The sequence below is a fragment of the Sorex fumeus genome, unplaced genomic scaffold (assembly GCF_029834395.1).
Source record: "Sorex fumeus unplaced genomic scaffold, SorFum_2.1 ptg000017l, whole genome shotgun sequence".
NCBI lineage: Eukaryota > Metazoa > Chordata > Mammalia > Eulipotyphla > Soricidae > Sorex > Sorex fumeus.
The window spans coordinates 575454-588272 of NW_026606074.1; the positions used below are offsets into that span (position 1 = coordinate 575454).

A 12819-nucleotide genomic window follows, 5' to 3' on the forward strand; every position below is an offset into this window, starting at 1 on the left:
TTTGTGAGCTCTGACGTTTGCTTGCGGTTGCCTGAGGCATGCGCCAAACCACGTTGGCAAAGAAGCTTAAGAGTTTTCGAAGACAGGCATTTTTTTATGGCTATCTCTCTCTTGGCATTCCTCGCACAATCATGGAGGTGCTGAACCAGTCGATCGTATTCCTCGTCAATGTTGTCAACAATGGCATCTTGCCATGTTGCCACAATAGTGCCAAAGAGCTCCCAGTTGGTGGTCGTTCTGGGAGTTCTCTTTTTAAACTTTGCAGCCCTTTCTCCCTGCTCTGTGAAGTAGAATTTTGCACGAAGGAGACGGTGGTCCGATCCCGTTTGGAATTTTGGGACAACAGTGACATCGGTCAGGCAAAACCGTCGATTGAATATGATGTGGTCTATTTAGTTGTGGAATCGTCCACCGGGAGACTCCCATGTCCAACGTTTGGCAAGCTACCAAGAGTATTCCGCCTGCACGGCAGAGTCTGGCAAGCTATCCATTATGTATTCAATATTCCAAAACCAGTAATTACAATGGGTTTCATTCACCTGACCCTGAAGGCTTCACCAACATGGCAGCATTGAGAAGGATGAGAAAGGAGAGGCCGATAAAATCTCAAGGCCGAACTAGGCTGCCACAACGAAGGAAGACAAAAATGATTGTCTGTACTTTCAATGCACGTACACTAGCATCAGATGCATCCATCGAGGACCTGATGGTACAAGCGCGAAAGATCAAAAAGATGCCTTTCCTTAATGTTACTGGACCTTACACAGTCAGGGTTGAGTCATGGCTCTGTGTTAAGTGATAACTGCTGGCAGTGATGAGTCCATATGGAAGGTCATGGGTTGAACCCCAGCTGGTCAGGTGCAAGGCACTGCTCTACATGCTGCACTATCACTTCAAGCCACAAAGTAGGGAACATAAATAAAGTTATTGATACTGCAATAGAACCATCATTAGTATGAGTAGGAGACGATTAGAGCCACGGTGTCATAGGGTAAGTCAGAGACAGAGAGCGTAGGTTAGGTATCAGGAAAAAAATAATAGGTGTGTATAAAATGTTTAATCAATGAAAGAACAGGCTGAAGGACGCCCTTTTCAAAGTCTAGTCACAAATGCCACTTGGGAAACCTACCGTGTGAAGTCTAGAAGAGTAAAATATTTTACCCTATGTTCGGGTGTTAAACCTGAGGGAAGGTGCAGTGCTTGTTACTGCCCACTGCAGTGAAGACAGCAGTGTAAAGTGCTGTGAGCCAGACTACAGGAAAACCAGTGAAATGTGCACTGAAGAAAGGCCTCCCTGTGAAAGCTTAAGCCATCAGCACACCCCACAAATCAAACGCTGTCCTGAGCATCAAATCCAAGCATGTGACAAACTGGAAGGTCAATCAAATTTGCATGTCCAAGTGAGGAGTAAGGTAACAAAAGCAGGTGTCTTCTTAGCAAACATGCTGGGGTGGCACAACAGAACAAATGCTCGCGTGTGACTAGGTGAGAAAGGGAGAAACGCCATGTTTTCTGCAATGAGGAAGTAATTGTGCTCACACAAATATCACAGGAATGCACACAAAGGCTCACAGCAGTGCTCAGGGAAAGGATTCCCAAAGAAGGGCCCATACACTGGACTGCACCAACCAAAACATCATGACCCTGATTTTAGAACTGGTGTGAGAAACACTAGTTGAGATGTGCACGCTTCAACTGTGGCTAACTAGTACTAATGCTGGGCATGTGTGATCACGAAATAAAATACTTATAACTATGGATATTTGTGCCATGAAATTATAAAGATGCCAAACTCAAAATAGGGATGTTGGACAACAGAACATTTGATTCCTGTTAGTCTATCAAATGTCACATATAAGTGTGAGCCACAAGAGGCAACAGCAGCAGCATCCTGAGAAGTAGTGCAAGTGCCATAAGCCAGACTATCCTGAAAACAGTACAATGAGCACTGAAGCAAGAGCTGCTTGTGACAGCTTAAGCTGTTTGCACACTAACAACTAACACAGTACTTAGGATACAATTTAAGCATGTGATAAAAATGAAAGGTAAAGCAAATTTGCACACCCAAGTGAACACCAAGGTAACACAAGCAGATGTGTGTTAGTATGCCCAGGTCTGAGAAGCTTAGCCAAGAATTCCTGTTTCCTACGCAAAGAATAAATTGCCATGGTCTGAGTGTGTGTGTGCAGGTAGGGATGTGTGTGTGTGTGGGGGGGTGCACATGCAAGAGATAGTAGGCAGACATTTGGCTGTGAATTTTGCATCTGCCAGTTACTTCCATAGAACATGACTGATTAAAGGGAACCTTCAGTGAATGTGCTCACATGGATGGGAGTCCACAGGCATGTGAATGAACACGCATGCCTGTGTCTGCTCTAAGGATCAGGATTAGGAAATAAAGCAAAGAAAACTTGTGATTAGTAAATCATGTCTGTGACACAGAATTATGGAACACAAATATGCAAAATACAGGTACACAAGGAATATGAACATACAGGCATAACAAGAAATACGAAACATACAGGTGAAACAAGAAATAGGGTGCATAGAGAATTTAAGAAAATGGTTAGCACTACATGTTAAGCAATGGCTTACTTAAGTCAAAGCCAAAGCATGAAAACCACAGCACATGTGAGAATAAGTAATAATTTGAACCTTGTTTTCAGCAGTTGGTTGGAAATAGGTGATTTCTGCAAATGCATCTTATATAAGCAATAAATTATCGAGACCATCTGTGTTCACCTGTATCCTGTGATCCCAGTTTCAGTGAGTTTTTTTATCATCAGTAACCACAATCTTAACCTCCCCACGTAACCATTGTAACATTAATCTAATGTAACCACACCAAGGTTCAGAAACACTAAGTCATGATCATTTCAGCCACGATGTAAAATCTAACAGCAAAAGAAGCAGCACCACGAAGCACACATGAACACATCGCATAAATATATGGGAGCAGCACAGGGGCAATAGCACAAACAAACGTTACCGAAGGAAAATAAGTTAATTAATAAAAAGATCAGGCACAGGTCTTTTATTAGTCTCCTCGAAACACCCCCAGTGATGGTGAGTGGATGGTCCCTGCTCAGGTGAGAGACCAGCCAAACTGTAACGAAAACTTAAAACACCCGACACCATCTAGTGGTGGTGAAAGACACACTGCAACAGCACCCCAATCACACAAAGTCTAGCTTCTCCAGGAAGTCCAGAATACAAGTCAATGGCCAACATTATAAAAGATGTGCAAATGTCCACGAGGCAGTCCTGAGTAAGAATAGCAACCCAGCTAACCCAGTGAATGCCCCTCCATTCACTCACCAGGGGCATTCCTGAATTACTACCGGAATGCTAAATAGAGCAACAGGGACTGAAATGTCCATCCACAGACCACAGACTTGACCATACACACATAACTTGCCTTATCTATCACACTTATCTACCAAAGGTGTCTGGTTTCATTCAAAGTTGACAAAAGTCACATAGTAAACTGAAAAAAGAAATAAAGGCCTCCCAAGTGTTTATACTCACAGTGAATACTCTGACACAAATTGATTACGTGCCTAGAATGTCGTCATGAATGCACCTTCTTCAGGATCGATGGATGCCCTGAAAACATGGGTCTCCCATGTCTCCCAGTTCACTTCCCCTCCCTCACTGGGACTTCCTCTCTGGCCCACTTCTAAGGCAGTAAAAGGGAGAAAACTTGCAAAGCCACATATTGAAAGAATCAGTCCATAGATGAATCATCCTTCAGGATGAATGCAGTAGCAGACAATCCAAAACACTGACACTGATGCAACTACTAATACAGTCTCAGTAAAGAATAAAAGCACACTTGGATAATACATAGAAACAGAGTATAGCATGCCACATAAGCAGGGGTGGCAAATCCATACAAGAATGCAACTAGTCTGGACTCCCCAAAAGAAACTCGAGGACTCACTCTGCATCCATGTTAAAGTGGAAATCCATCAGAAATATTGCATATATTTTTGCCATATCTATTGCATATATACATACGTATATTGCAACATAGTACATATGTTGACAGTGGTCTTTCAAAGTGTGTTTGTCATGGAGCTGCTGAGTCCTGAAAAGCTCTTCGGGACTCACTGTCATAAAATACAGATGGTGCTTCCCAGGAAGCTTCTTGTGGGAAAAGATGACCAATTTTCAGTGCAAGTACAGCTGTGTTACACGCAGATGACAGCATGCAATCCCTGAAACTTTCTGTACCAAAACACAGGAAATAAAGCAATGGCGATCATACCCAGAGCGTGAGCTCTGCAGGCTCATACATGCCAGCAAGTGTAGGATAACAATGCCACAGGGAGCTTGGGTTTATTGGTTACACCCATCACAGTGCTCCAGAGTCACTCCCATTCCTCTGTATTTATCTGTAAACTCTTCTCTGTGCTTTCCTCCCCAATCAGCTAATCACCTTTTCTCCCTAATCAGATTCTGTTAGCTTATAAGATCAGATCCTTCTAAGAACACAGGAAGACAGTTAATGTTATGCTTTTGTAACTTGGGAGTTTATTGACTCCGAATAATATTTACACCTGGGCATCTGCTTTCTTGACTCAGTTGCCCTTAGTTCCTAGCAACTCAAAAGCAGGACCCCGACAAGGGACTGAATGGACCCAGGGCAAGCTGTGAGCTACCCTGGCATTGAAATGAGCAGGCCGAAGCGCCACAATACTCAACTACAAGTTGAGGGCATGATCATGGACAAATGCTGCCGTGATAACGATGAGACTAGGACCCTGCTGGGGCTAGGAAGACTAACCTGGCCTGAGGACTGTGGAATATATAGCGAGATGTCCTCAGGAAGAACCAAACCTTAAGTTTATCTCTCTTACTGTGCTCCTACAGAATGACATTGCTAGAAATATTAGAATTAGATTTACTACAACTATTTAAGTGGATTACTAGCTGAGGAAAGAAGACACCCTCGTTGGGATCCCACCCTTGAGCAGATCTCCTAGTACTCTGGAGTCATCTCTTTAGATGAGATTTTATCCATGACTTAATCTCCTGGAGGAGTGGTCTTACCTCTCTTTGTTGATTTGTTAATGTTCAACCCACCTTTGTGTCACCACCCTACGTGATTGCTATATAAACTAAGACTGTAAGATCGGAGGGGGCTCGGGCTCCAGGGGTTAGAGTCAGATCCAGAGGCCAGAAGGATAATGAGGGGGGTAGGAGAGCGAGAGCGAGAGCGAGAGAGAGAGAGAGAGAGAGAGAGAGAGAGAAGCAGAAGGGGAGTGAAGATTGGAACAAACTACAATTGATACCAACCAGCCTGGCCCTCGTTCCTTCCTTCGCCTACCTATAGACGTCAGCCTCCCCTGGGTGGGGAAAATGGTGGTCCGGAGATCACCGAATGTGGGTGACAAGAGAGATAGAGCACTGCCGGCCTTTTGAAAACACACAAGCAAGTACACGTGCGAGTAACTAAGGCATAAAACCACGTTCTGTGTCTCTAGGCTTGGGTGTGTGCATGTGTGGTTAGTAAATCATGTGTCACACTGACATGTGCCACAAGAGTGCACATACAGGAACACAGCACTGGAGAAAGTATGAAGTAATGGTGTCTGAGACAAGGATGCAGACACGTTTTTGATCTGACACTGTGATAGGGTTGGGCTGTGCAGCTGTGTGGAAAAAGCACTGCCACTATACGGCACATGAGCAGTGATGCTCTGTGTGTGTCTGTCAGAAATCAAGCCATTAAAACTTAAATGCAAGCCACAAAATCTAAATGCACAGACTGCAAAACAAATTATGAACAATAACAAGGCATGCCATGCAGACTGTCGAATGTGACGTCCAACCAAGAGCCACCAGAGGGACATAGAGCCATGACATGCAAAGTAAGTGCTGCAGAGCAAGGAACATACTGCCATTTTTTTTTTCAAAAAAGCATATACACGAGAATGAGTCATGATTTACTCTTGTGTCCAACAGCCTGCTAGATAAATGGTGATTTCTGCAAGTGCATCTTATGGGAGGGTTGAATTTGTGAGAGCATCTGTGTTTGCTTACATTCAGGTCCTTAGTTAATGAGGCCCCTGACCCCATGCTTTCTCTCTCATTTCTGTCTCTTTCCTGAATCCTCACAATGTTACTGCTTCAAAGCCTTTTCACCTTTGACTGGTCCCAGGCTACTGGCACCAGAAGAGGGACAGAAACGGTAAGGACTCTCTGATATAGAATCTATTCAGAAAACCCCAATAAACTGTGAGGACCCAAAACTGAAGGAGCAGATCCCTGCTGAAACAGTGAGTGAAGCTCCAAGGGTGAGTGTGTTCTGGGGATTTGTTACTCAGGATAATAATCAGCCAAAGTACTTCCAAAGATGGGGAGTACATTCCAGTCCTTTGACAAGGCTAAGGTAGGTTGTCAGAAGGCTTTTAAGAACGTTAAAACCAGCAGGAGGAAAATCAGAGGATTAAAGTTCGCAGTGACATTGGGTACTGCACATAGCAGAAACAACATTTTCATAGCAGAAACGCACACAGCTAAAGTGTGGAGCTACTGCTTTAAACGGAAATACAATCTGAACAACTGCGAGTCATGAGGTGAACTTCACAATAAAAGGACTCTGCAGTGGTTAGAAGTGTATAGTAATAGTACATCACAGCAGACTTGACCATTCAGACGGATGACTTTATAACCTAATAAAGAGTCCAACAAGGCAATGGATACTACAAAAGGACTGTAGGTCGTATCCATCATTTCATAACCACAACCTGAGCATCAGAACAATTTCAAAGTCAGTGAATGACAAACATTGGTAACAGTGCCTGGTTCTGTCAACCTCTATTGTACCCCACCAAAAACACCTGAAATAAGATCATACAGCAATAGAATATGCAAAGCAAATGCAACAGGCAAAGCAAATATGAAAATGCTGCTTAAGGAAATGCAGACAGGTCCTCTACCTCCTATCATTTCACTAGGAGTCTCAGCTCCACATGGGGCAGAATCCAACAGTGGGCAAAGAGCTGTACATGGCTATTCACAGCATCAATGCTCACAGGTGAGTAAACGCTAGACAATGGGCATGTGGAGAAAGTGGGATCTACAGAATCTGCAGTACAACTACTCAACAATGTGAGAAGTACACAGAAGTTCTAAGGACAAGAGGAAAAACATTTAATAAGGTTAAAAGGAAAAAAAATCCATTTACTCTAGCATGGTTTTGCACTGAAAGCACAAATGCACCTACCAGCCCTCAGTGGTAACACCTGGATCTGGGCTCGGGATCATGAAGTCAGTGGCAGGGATGAAATCTGGACCTCCTGCAAGCTGCAGTGCGTGCTATCTGGACCCTCACCTGTTTAAAATCAAGGGTAAAAATACAAAGAAAACGCTTCAGCAAGGGGGCACAGTCCTTGCACATACAAGATACAGAGCGAAGTCTCTGGCACGTAGGTCCCAACCACAGCAAGGTAATGTGCAAGCCTGGGGGCCCCTGACCTGCCCGCTCTGTGCTCCCTGTGGCCCAGTGGTAAGACAAGCCAAGCATGCCCTGGGGCTACCATGGGCCCATCTGCAGCACCTGGAGGGAAGCAGAAATCCCACATTTAGGAGGCATGTCTGGACCATACCCCAGGTGCTCAATGCCAGACCCTGTGCATATGCTCGGAATTGAACCCCAGTGCTATTCAGGGGACATATATAAAGGATAAAACTGGGTGATCTGGTGGCCAAGAGACAACCAGAACTCCCTAATGTGTAGGTCCAGTCCCATCATACCAGGACTTTAGGGGAAAAAAAAATCTAGATCCTGGCAACTGTTACGCCTTCATGAAGCAAATGGATTTTTTAAAATCTAATCCCTTATCATGTTCCATAGTGATGTCAATGAACACACCCAGGAAACAGCTGCATGATGTAAATGAACAGACACAGAAGACATGCAGCAAAGTTCTGTTCATTACACATGTTTCACTGTATAGAGAAACTTCATTCCTGAATCATACTTAGGCACTGTAAAAATTGGAAAAGATTAACCACAGTTAGGGCTGGAGCAATAGCACAGCGGGTAGGGCGTTCGCCTTACAAGCAGCCAACATGGCCGACCCGAGTTCGATTCCTCCGCCCCTCTCGGAGAGCCCGGCAAGCTACCGAGAGTATTCGATATGCCAGACACAGTAACGACAAAGTCTCCAATGGAGACGTTACTGGGCCCACTCGAGCAAATCGACGATCAACGGGAGGGCCTTTACCTTTACCTTTTAACCACAGTTGAATGGAACAAAACTTGTCCACGTGATGTGAAAATGAGCATGTGACACATGTGTGTTGTGTGTGATCGGCGATGACTGACCTGCACAGTGACTCCACTCAGGCACTCTGGAACAGGAAGCTGACAGTGTTGCAGCAGGAGCAGCCACGTGGGTCTCTGGTGGAACATGATGAACATCAAGGCAGGCATGCATGCCGGGGTTCTGGAGGCTGGCAGGAAAACCTAGGAAACAGGCCCGTAATGGTGGCTGAAAACCCCTGGATGGATATGGTCAGGACACACGTGCGTGTAAGGGCTAGAGTGATGTCTGCAAGTGGTTACTGGCAAGATACCCAGCACACTCCATCTCTATGGATTTCTCCTGGAGCCCTCTGGGCGGGGGGGGGGGGGGGGGCACCCAGTGCTCTCAGACCTGGATGCTCCTATGACTGAATGGATTGCTGTGCAGAGGCAGAGTGGTGTGTGAGAACATAGGACATGGCACCCTGCACCTGACAGTGAGTGCTAGCCACTGTCTCAGATGGGGGGAACGAACCTGCAATGCTACAGTCCCTGGTCTGCCACATGCTAAGCCTGTTGCTTCCCACTGACCCTCATCGCAATGCCTTCTATTCATTGCAACTGTGAATTAACTCACTACTCTAAATGAACACAGTCTGAGAAGGAGTGCTCCCTTCAACCCTCCATGATCTTTCAGGGGCTGGAGTGATAGCACAGCCGGTAGGGCATTTGCCTTGCACACGGCCAACCCAGGTTCGATTCCCGGCATCCCATATGGTCCCCCGAGTACTGCCAGCAGTAATTCCTGAGTGCATGAGCCAGGGGTAACCCCTATGCATCACCGGGTGTGACCCAAAAAGCAAAAACAAACAAAAAAAAACCACAAAAACACAAAAAACACTCCATGATCTTTCAGAGCTGCTCCCCTGAGACACGTATGCTAGGGAAGGGCAGTGATGGCCTAATAGTAACACGGGTTACTATGCTAAAGGGTAGTAAGAGGCCAGCAGGGGTCCTACCTCTGAAGCCTAGGTGCTCTGACCTCATCTTCTGGAGCCCACCCACAGTTCTCAGTGGACCCTGGTGACAGAAGCACACACAGAGTCAGGTGAGGCACGTTTCTGGTGCACGCAAGGGAACCTGGCCCTGAGGAGGGAAACTGGGGACAGTGGTGGTGAGAAGCGTGGACAGGAGAAGGATGGGTGTGGGGACATTAGGATCTCGGGACTGGAAAATCCAATCATCAACAACTTTGTAACATGTATCCCACTGTGATCCAATTCAAAACGTAAAAATTCAGAAACTAAGAAGGAAAGCTTTATTGAAAAGAATCGAAAGGTGAATGCCCTGCCATAGAGGCAGGTCAGATGGGGGGTTGACAGGGGCAGGGGTGGGAGGGATTCCGGGATCAGTGGTGGTGGAGAATGGGCACTGGTGGAGGGATGGGTACTTGATCATTGTATAACTGAAACCCAAGCACAAAAGTTTGTAAATCTACAACTGTACCTCATGGTGCTTCACTAATAAAAATCTTAAAAAAAAAAAAAGTCTGGGACAGCTCCCGGCAGTGGTGAGGCCGGCAGGGCCTCCCTGGGCGATGAAAGGGGGGTGGGTGTGCGGGGACTCTGCTCCAGCCCCAAAGCCCAGCCCGCCCCGGTGGCCCAGCCGCGACCCGCCGGGTCCTGAGTGCCTGGCCTGATCGGCACCAGCCACTGTTCCGGCAGCACCCATATGGTCCTCGCTCACCTGAGGGACGCAGCGCAGTGGCCGCGGGGTCCCCAGGGGCGCTCAGAGCAGGTGTCCAAGGGCCTAAGGCTCAGGGCCCCAGGCGCCAGCAGACAAGCTCCACACACACAGTGACCCGAATGCGCCGGACACACCCACACGGGGCGGGGACTCCCAGGCCACAGGCCACCAAGGCTGACCACAACCGCAGGAGACCCCCAGGCGTGCAGCAGCGGCTCCCCCTGAGCCCCTCCCCCCTCCGCTCCCCTTGGCAGCTCCCCGGCGAGGCCACGCCCCCACGAGGCTCACTTGGGGGGGGGGACCACGCACCCAGGCGGGGCTTGCGTGTCCACACCCCCGGAGGCCCACAGGCGAGGCCACACCTACTGGCGGCTCAAAGGTGAGGCCACGCCCCCAGTAGGACACAGGTGAGGCCAAGCCTCCAGGTAGCTCATGGGCCACACGAGGCTGGGGGGGCACGCCCCCAAGAGGCTCACAGGGAGGCCACGCCCACCGGCGGCTCAAAGGTGAGGCCACGCCCCCAGTAGGTCACAGGTGAGGCCACGCCCCCAGGCATCTCCCAGGCTGCACGAGGCTGGGGGGCCAGGCCCCCAAGAGGCTCACAGGGAGGCCACGCCCCCGGACCCCCAGGCCCCCAGGCAGCGGGAATGGGTCCCACCCCCAGGAGGCACACTGGACTCTAGCCCCGAGGCCCTTGCAAGGGAGACCCCACCCCCAGCTGGCGGAAAGCAGGGTGAACACAGAGAAGCAGGACGTCAGCTTCTCCAGACAAACTAGAAAAGCGGGGAGGGGACGTGCGCAGGGCTGAGCCTCGCACGTGGGCGACCCAGGAGTGATGCCAACGCCCCCTCGGGTCCCGAGCACCGCCAGGAGGGAGTCCGGAGTGCCGAGCAGACCTACCCGCCCCCCGACCTGATTGCAGAATATCGGGGGTGGGTCTGGTGACTCCGGGACCTCCAGGTCTCTCTGCCCGCTGTGGGATGACCAGGTCACGCCCGCCTCGCTCTCTACCCCTGTGCCCTTCCCCCAGTCTCCGGCCGCGTGCGACCCCCGTGCTCTGGGTCTGTCGCTGGGCCTCCAACTGCACCGAGTCTCCTCCTCCCCAGCCGGGGCCACGTGCACCCCCTGGTGCCCTTCCTTATCGCTGCTGGGCGTCGGAGTCCAGCCTGACCTGAACCTCTGCCAGCCCTGCCTGCACCGGCCCTAGCTGGGCCCACGCAGCCTGCCCGTGCTAGGCCCTGGGGACTCAGAGCCCTACCTGACCCCGGACACCCAAGGGGAGAAAGTCCAAGAGCCGGGAGGAGAAAGAAGAGGGTCTGGGGACCATCTTCTATCTGCTCCTGTCGCCCACCCCCCAGCCCGGTGAGATGTAAAGTGACACGCCTGAATACGCCTGACCCGCATTAGTGAGATCTTACCCCCCCTCCCCCCTTGGCAACAATCCTAGCAACGGACTTGCACGGGGCAGCCCTTGAGAAACCTCTAAAAGCCAGCTTAACCACATAGGCTGTTCCGCTTAGGTGGTGCCGAGCACGTGTCACCGCATCTCCCTCTTGAGATATGTGCCTTCGTGCTTTCATATGTAGTGCACGGACAAGACTGTGACCCCCTCTCCACTGTGGACAAGCCTTAGCGACGGTGAGCAGGTCACTGTGGTGAGGCTGTGGTGGGAAGCGAGGCCACAACCCAGGCGGTGCTCCAAGCCGGCCACACCTCCAGGAGACAGCTTCTCCAGACAAACTAGAAAAGCGGGGAGGGGACGTTTGGGGATGGGGTTTGCCTTGCACATGGCCAAGCCAGGTTCTACTCTGTCACCCCACGGGGGGCCACGGGGCCCCCTCCCTTGTGACATTGTTTATTGGGGTGTAGGCACAAGGTTCCCACACCGCCAGGAGTGATTCCCGAGTGCAGAGCCAGGAGTAACCCCAAGCGCTGCTGGGAGTGCCTTGAACACTGAGTTGGGTTCCCCAGGACTGATCTCCCTGCTTGAGGATTTGCATCCGAAGCTTCTGATGGAGTTCCAGAGGTGGCACTGGCCTCTACAGGAAATACAGGAATGTAGGTGCCACTGAGGCCTCTGATGTTGATCCAGAGGCAGCACTATTTTCTGGGGTTTGTGCACCATTTTTTCTGCACTTCTGGTTTTCTGGGTTTTGAGAGTTGGCTCGGGCATTGGGAATGTCTTCTAGACTCTGGTCTGTGTCGTGAATGTCTGGGTGAGTGACTGATTCAGTTCCAGGGCACCCACTATAGGATCTGGTGGGCTCTAATATGCAGTTCCGTGGACGACCATTTCAGCCTAACGGAGATGTCCGTCTCAGACGCTGGTCCTTCGAGGTGTGGCCCGAGTGGGAGGCTCATACCAACACTCCTGAGCGAAGATTCCACAAGGGGTCTGGCCAGACGAGCACCTGAAAGTCGCCTGTGGCTTGTCCATGGGGTCCCCTCCCTTGTGACATCATCCACTGGGGGTAGGCACATATAAAATTCTCGGTATCCCCCTTCTCATGGTTCAAGAAAGTCTGCTCGAATGGAATGATCTGGTGAAAGAGATGAAGACCCTAATATCCAAAATTGGATGGTATTCCACAGCACCATAGCACAGGCTGCTTGCGGAAGGGGTTCCACTTAATGAACAAAAAGAAATGGCATCATCACTCCTGTCTCAAGGAGCAAAATCTGGAGACAAAGATTCTGAAAGTAACGGAGATGCCCTTGTGCTTTTGGACCCGTGCGGCCACTTCAGCAGCTCTGTGCTGCCCCTCCCATCCCTCTGGCTGCATCTGGGTCTGGGTCCGAGCAGCTGAAGAGAGTCA

General features: G+C 49.4%; 1 protein-coding gene across 1 annotated transcript in view; it reads left to right on the forward strand.

Moving 5' to 3' along the window:
* The first annotated feature begins 10495 nt into the window (after positions 1-10495).
* SNAP47 (synaptosome associated protein 47) overlaps positions 10496-12819 on the forward strand; it is a 55382-nt gene continuing 53058 nt past the window's right edge. Inside the window, exon 1 of the mRNA XM_056112249.1 lies at positions 10496-10509. The gene's annotated coding sequence lies outside the window, so the exon portion shown is untranslated. The remainder of the gene's footprint in view (positions 10510-12819) is intronic.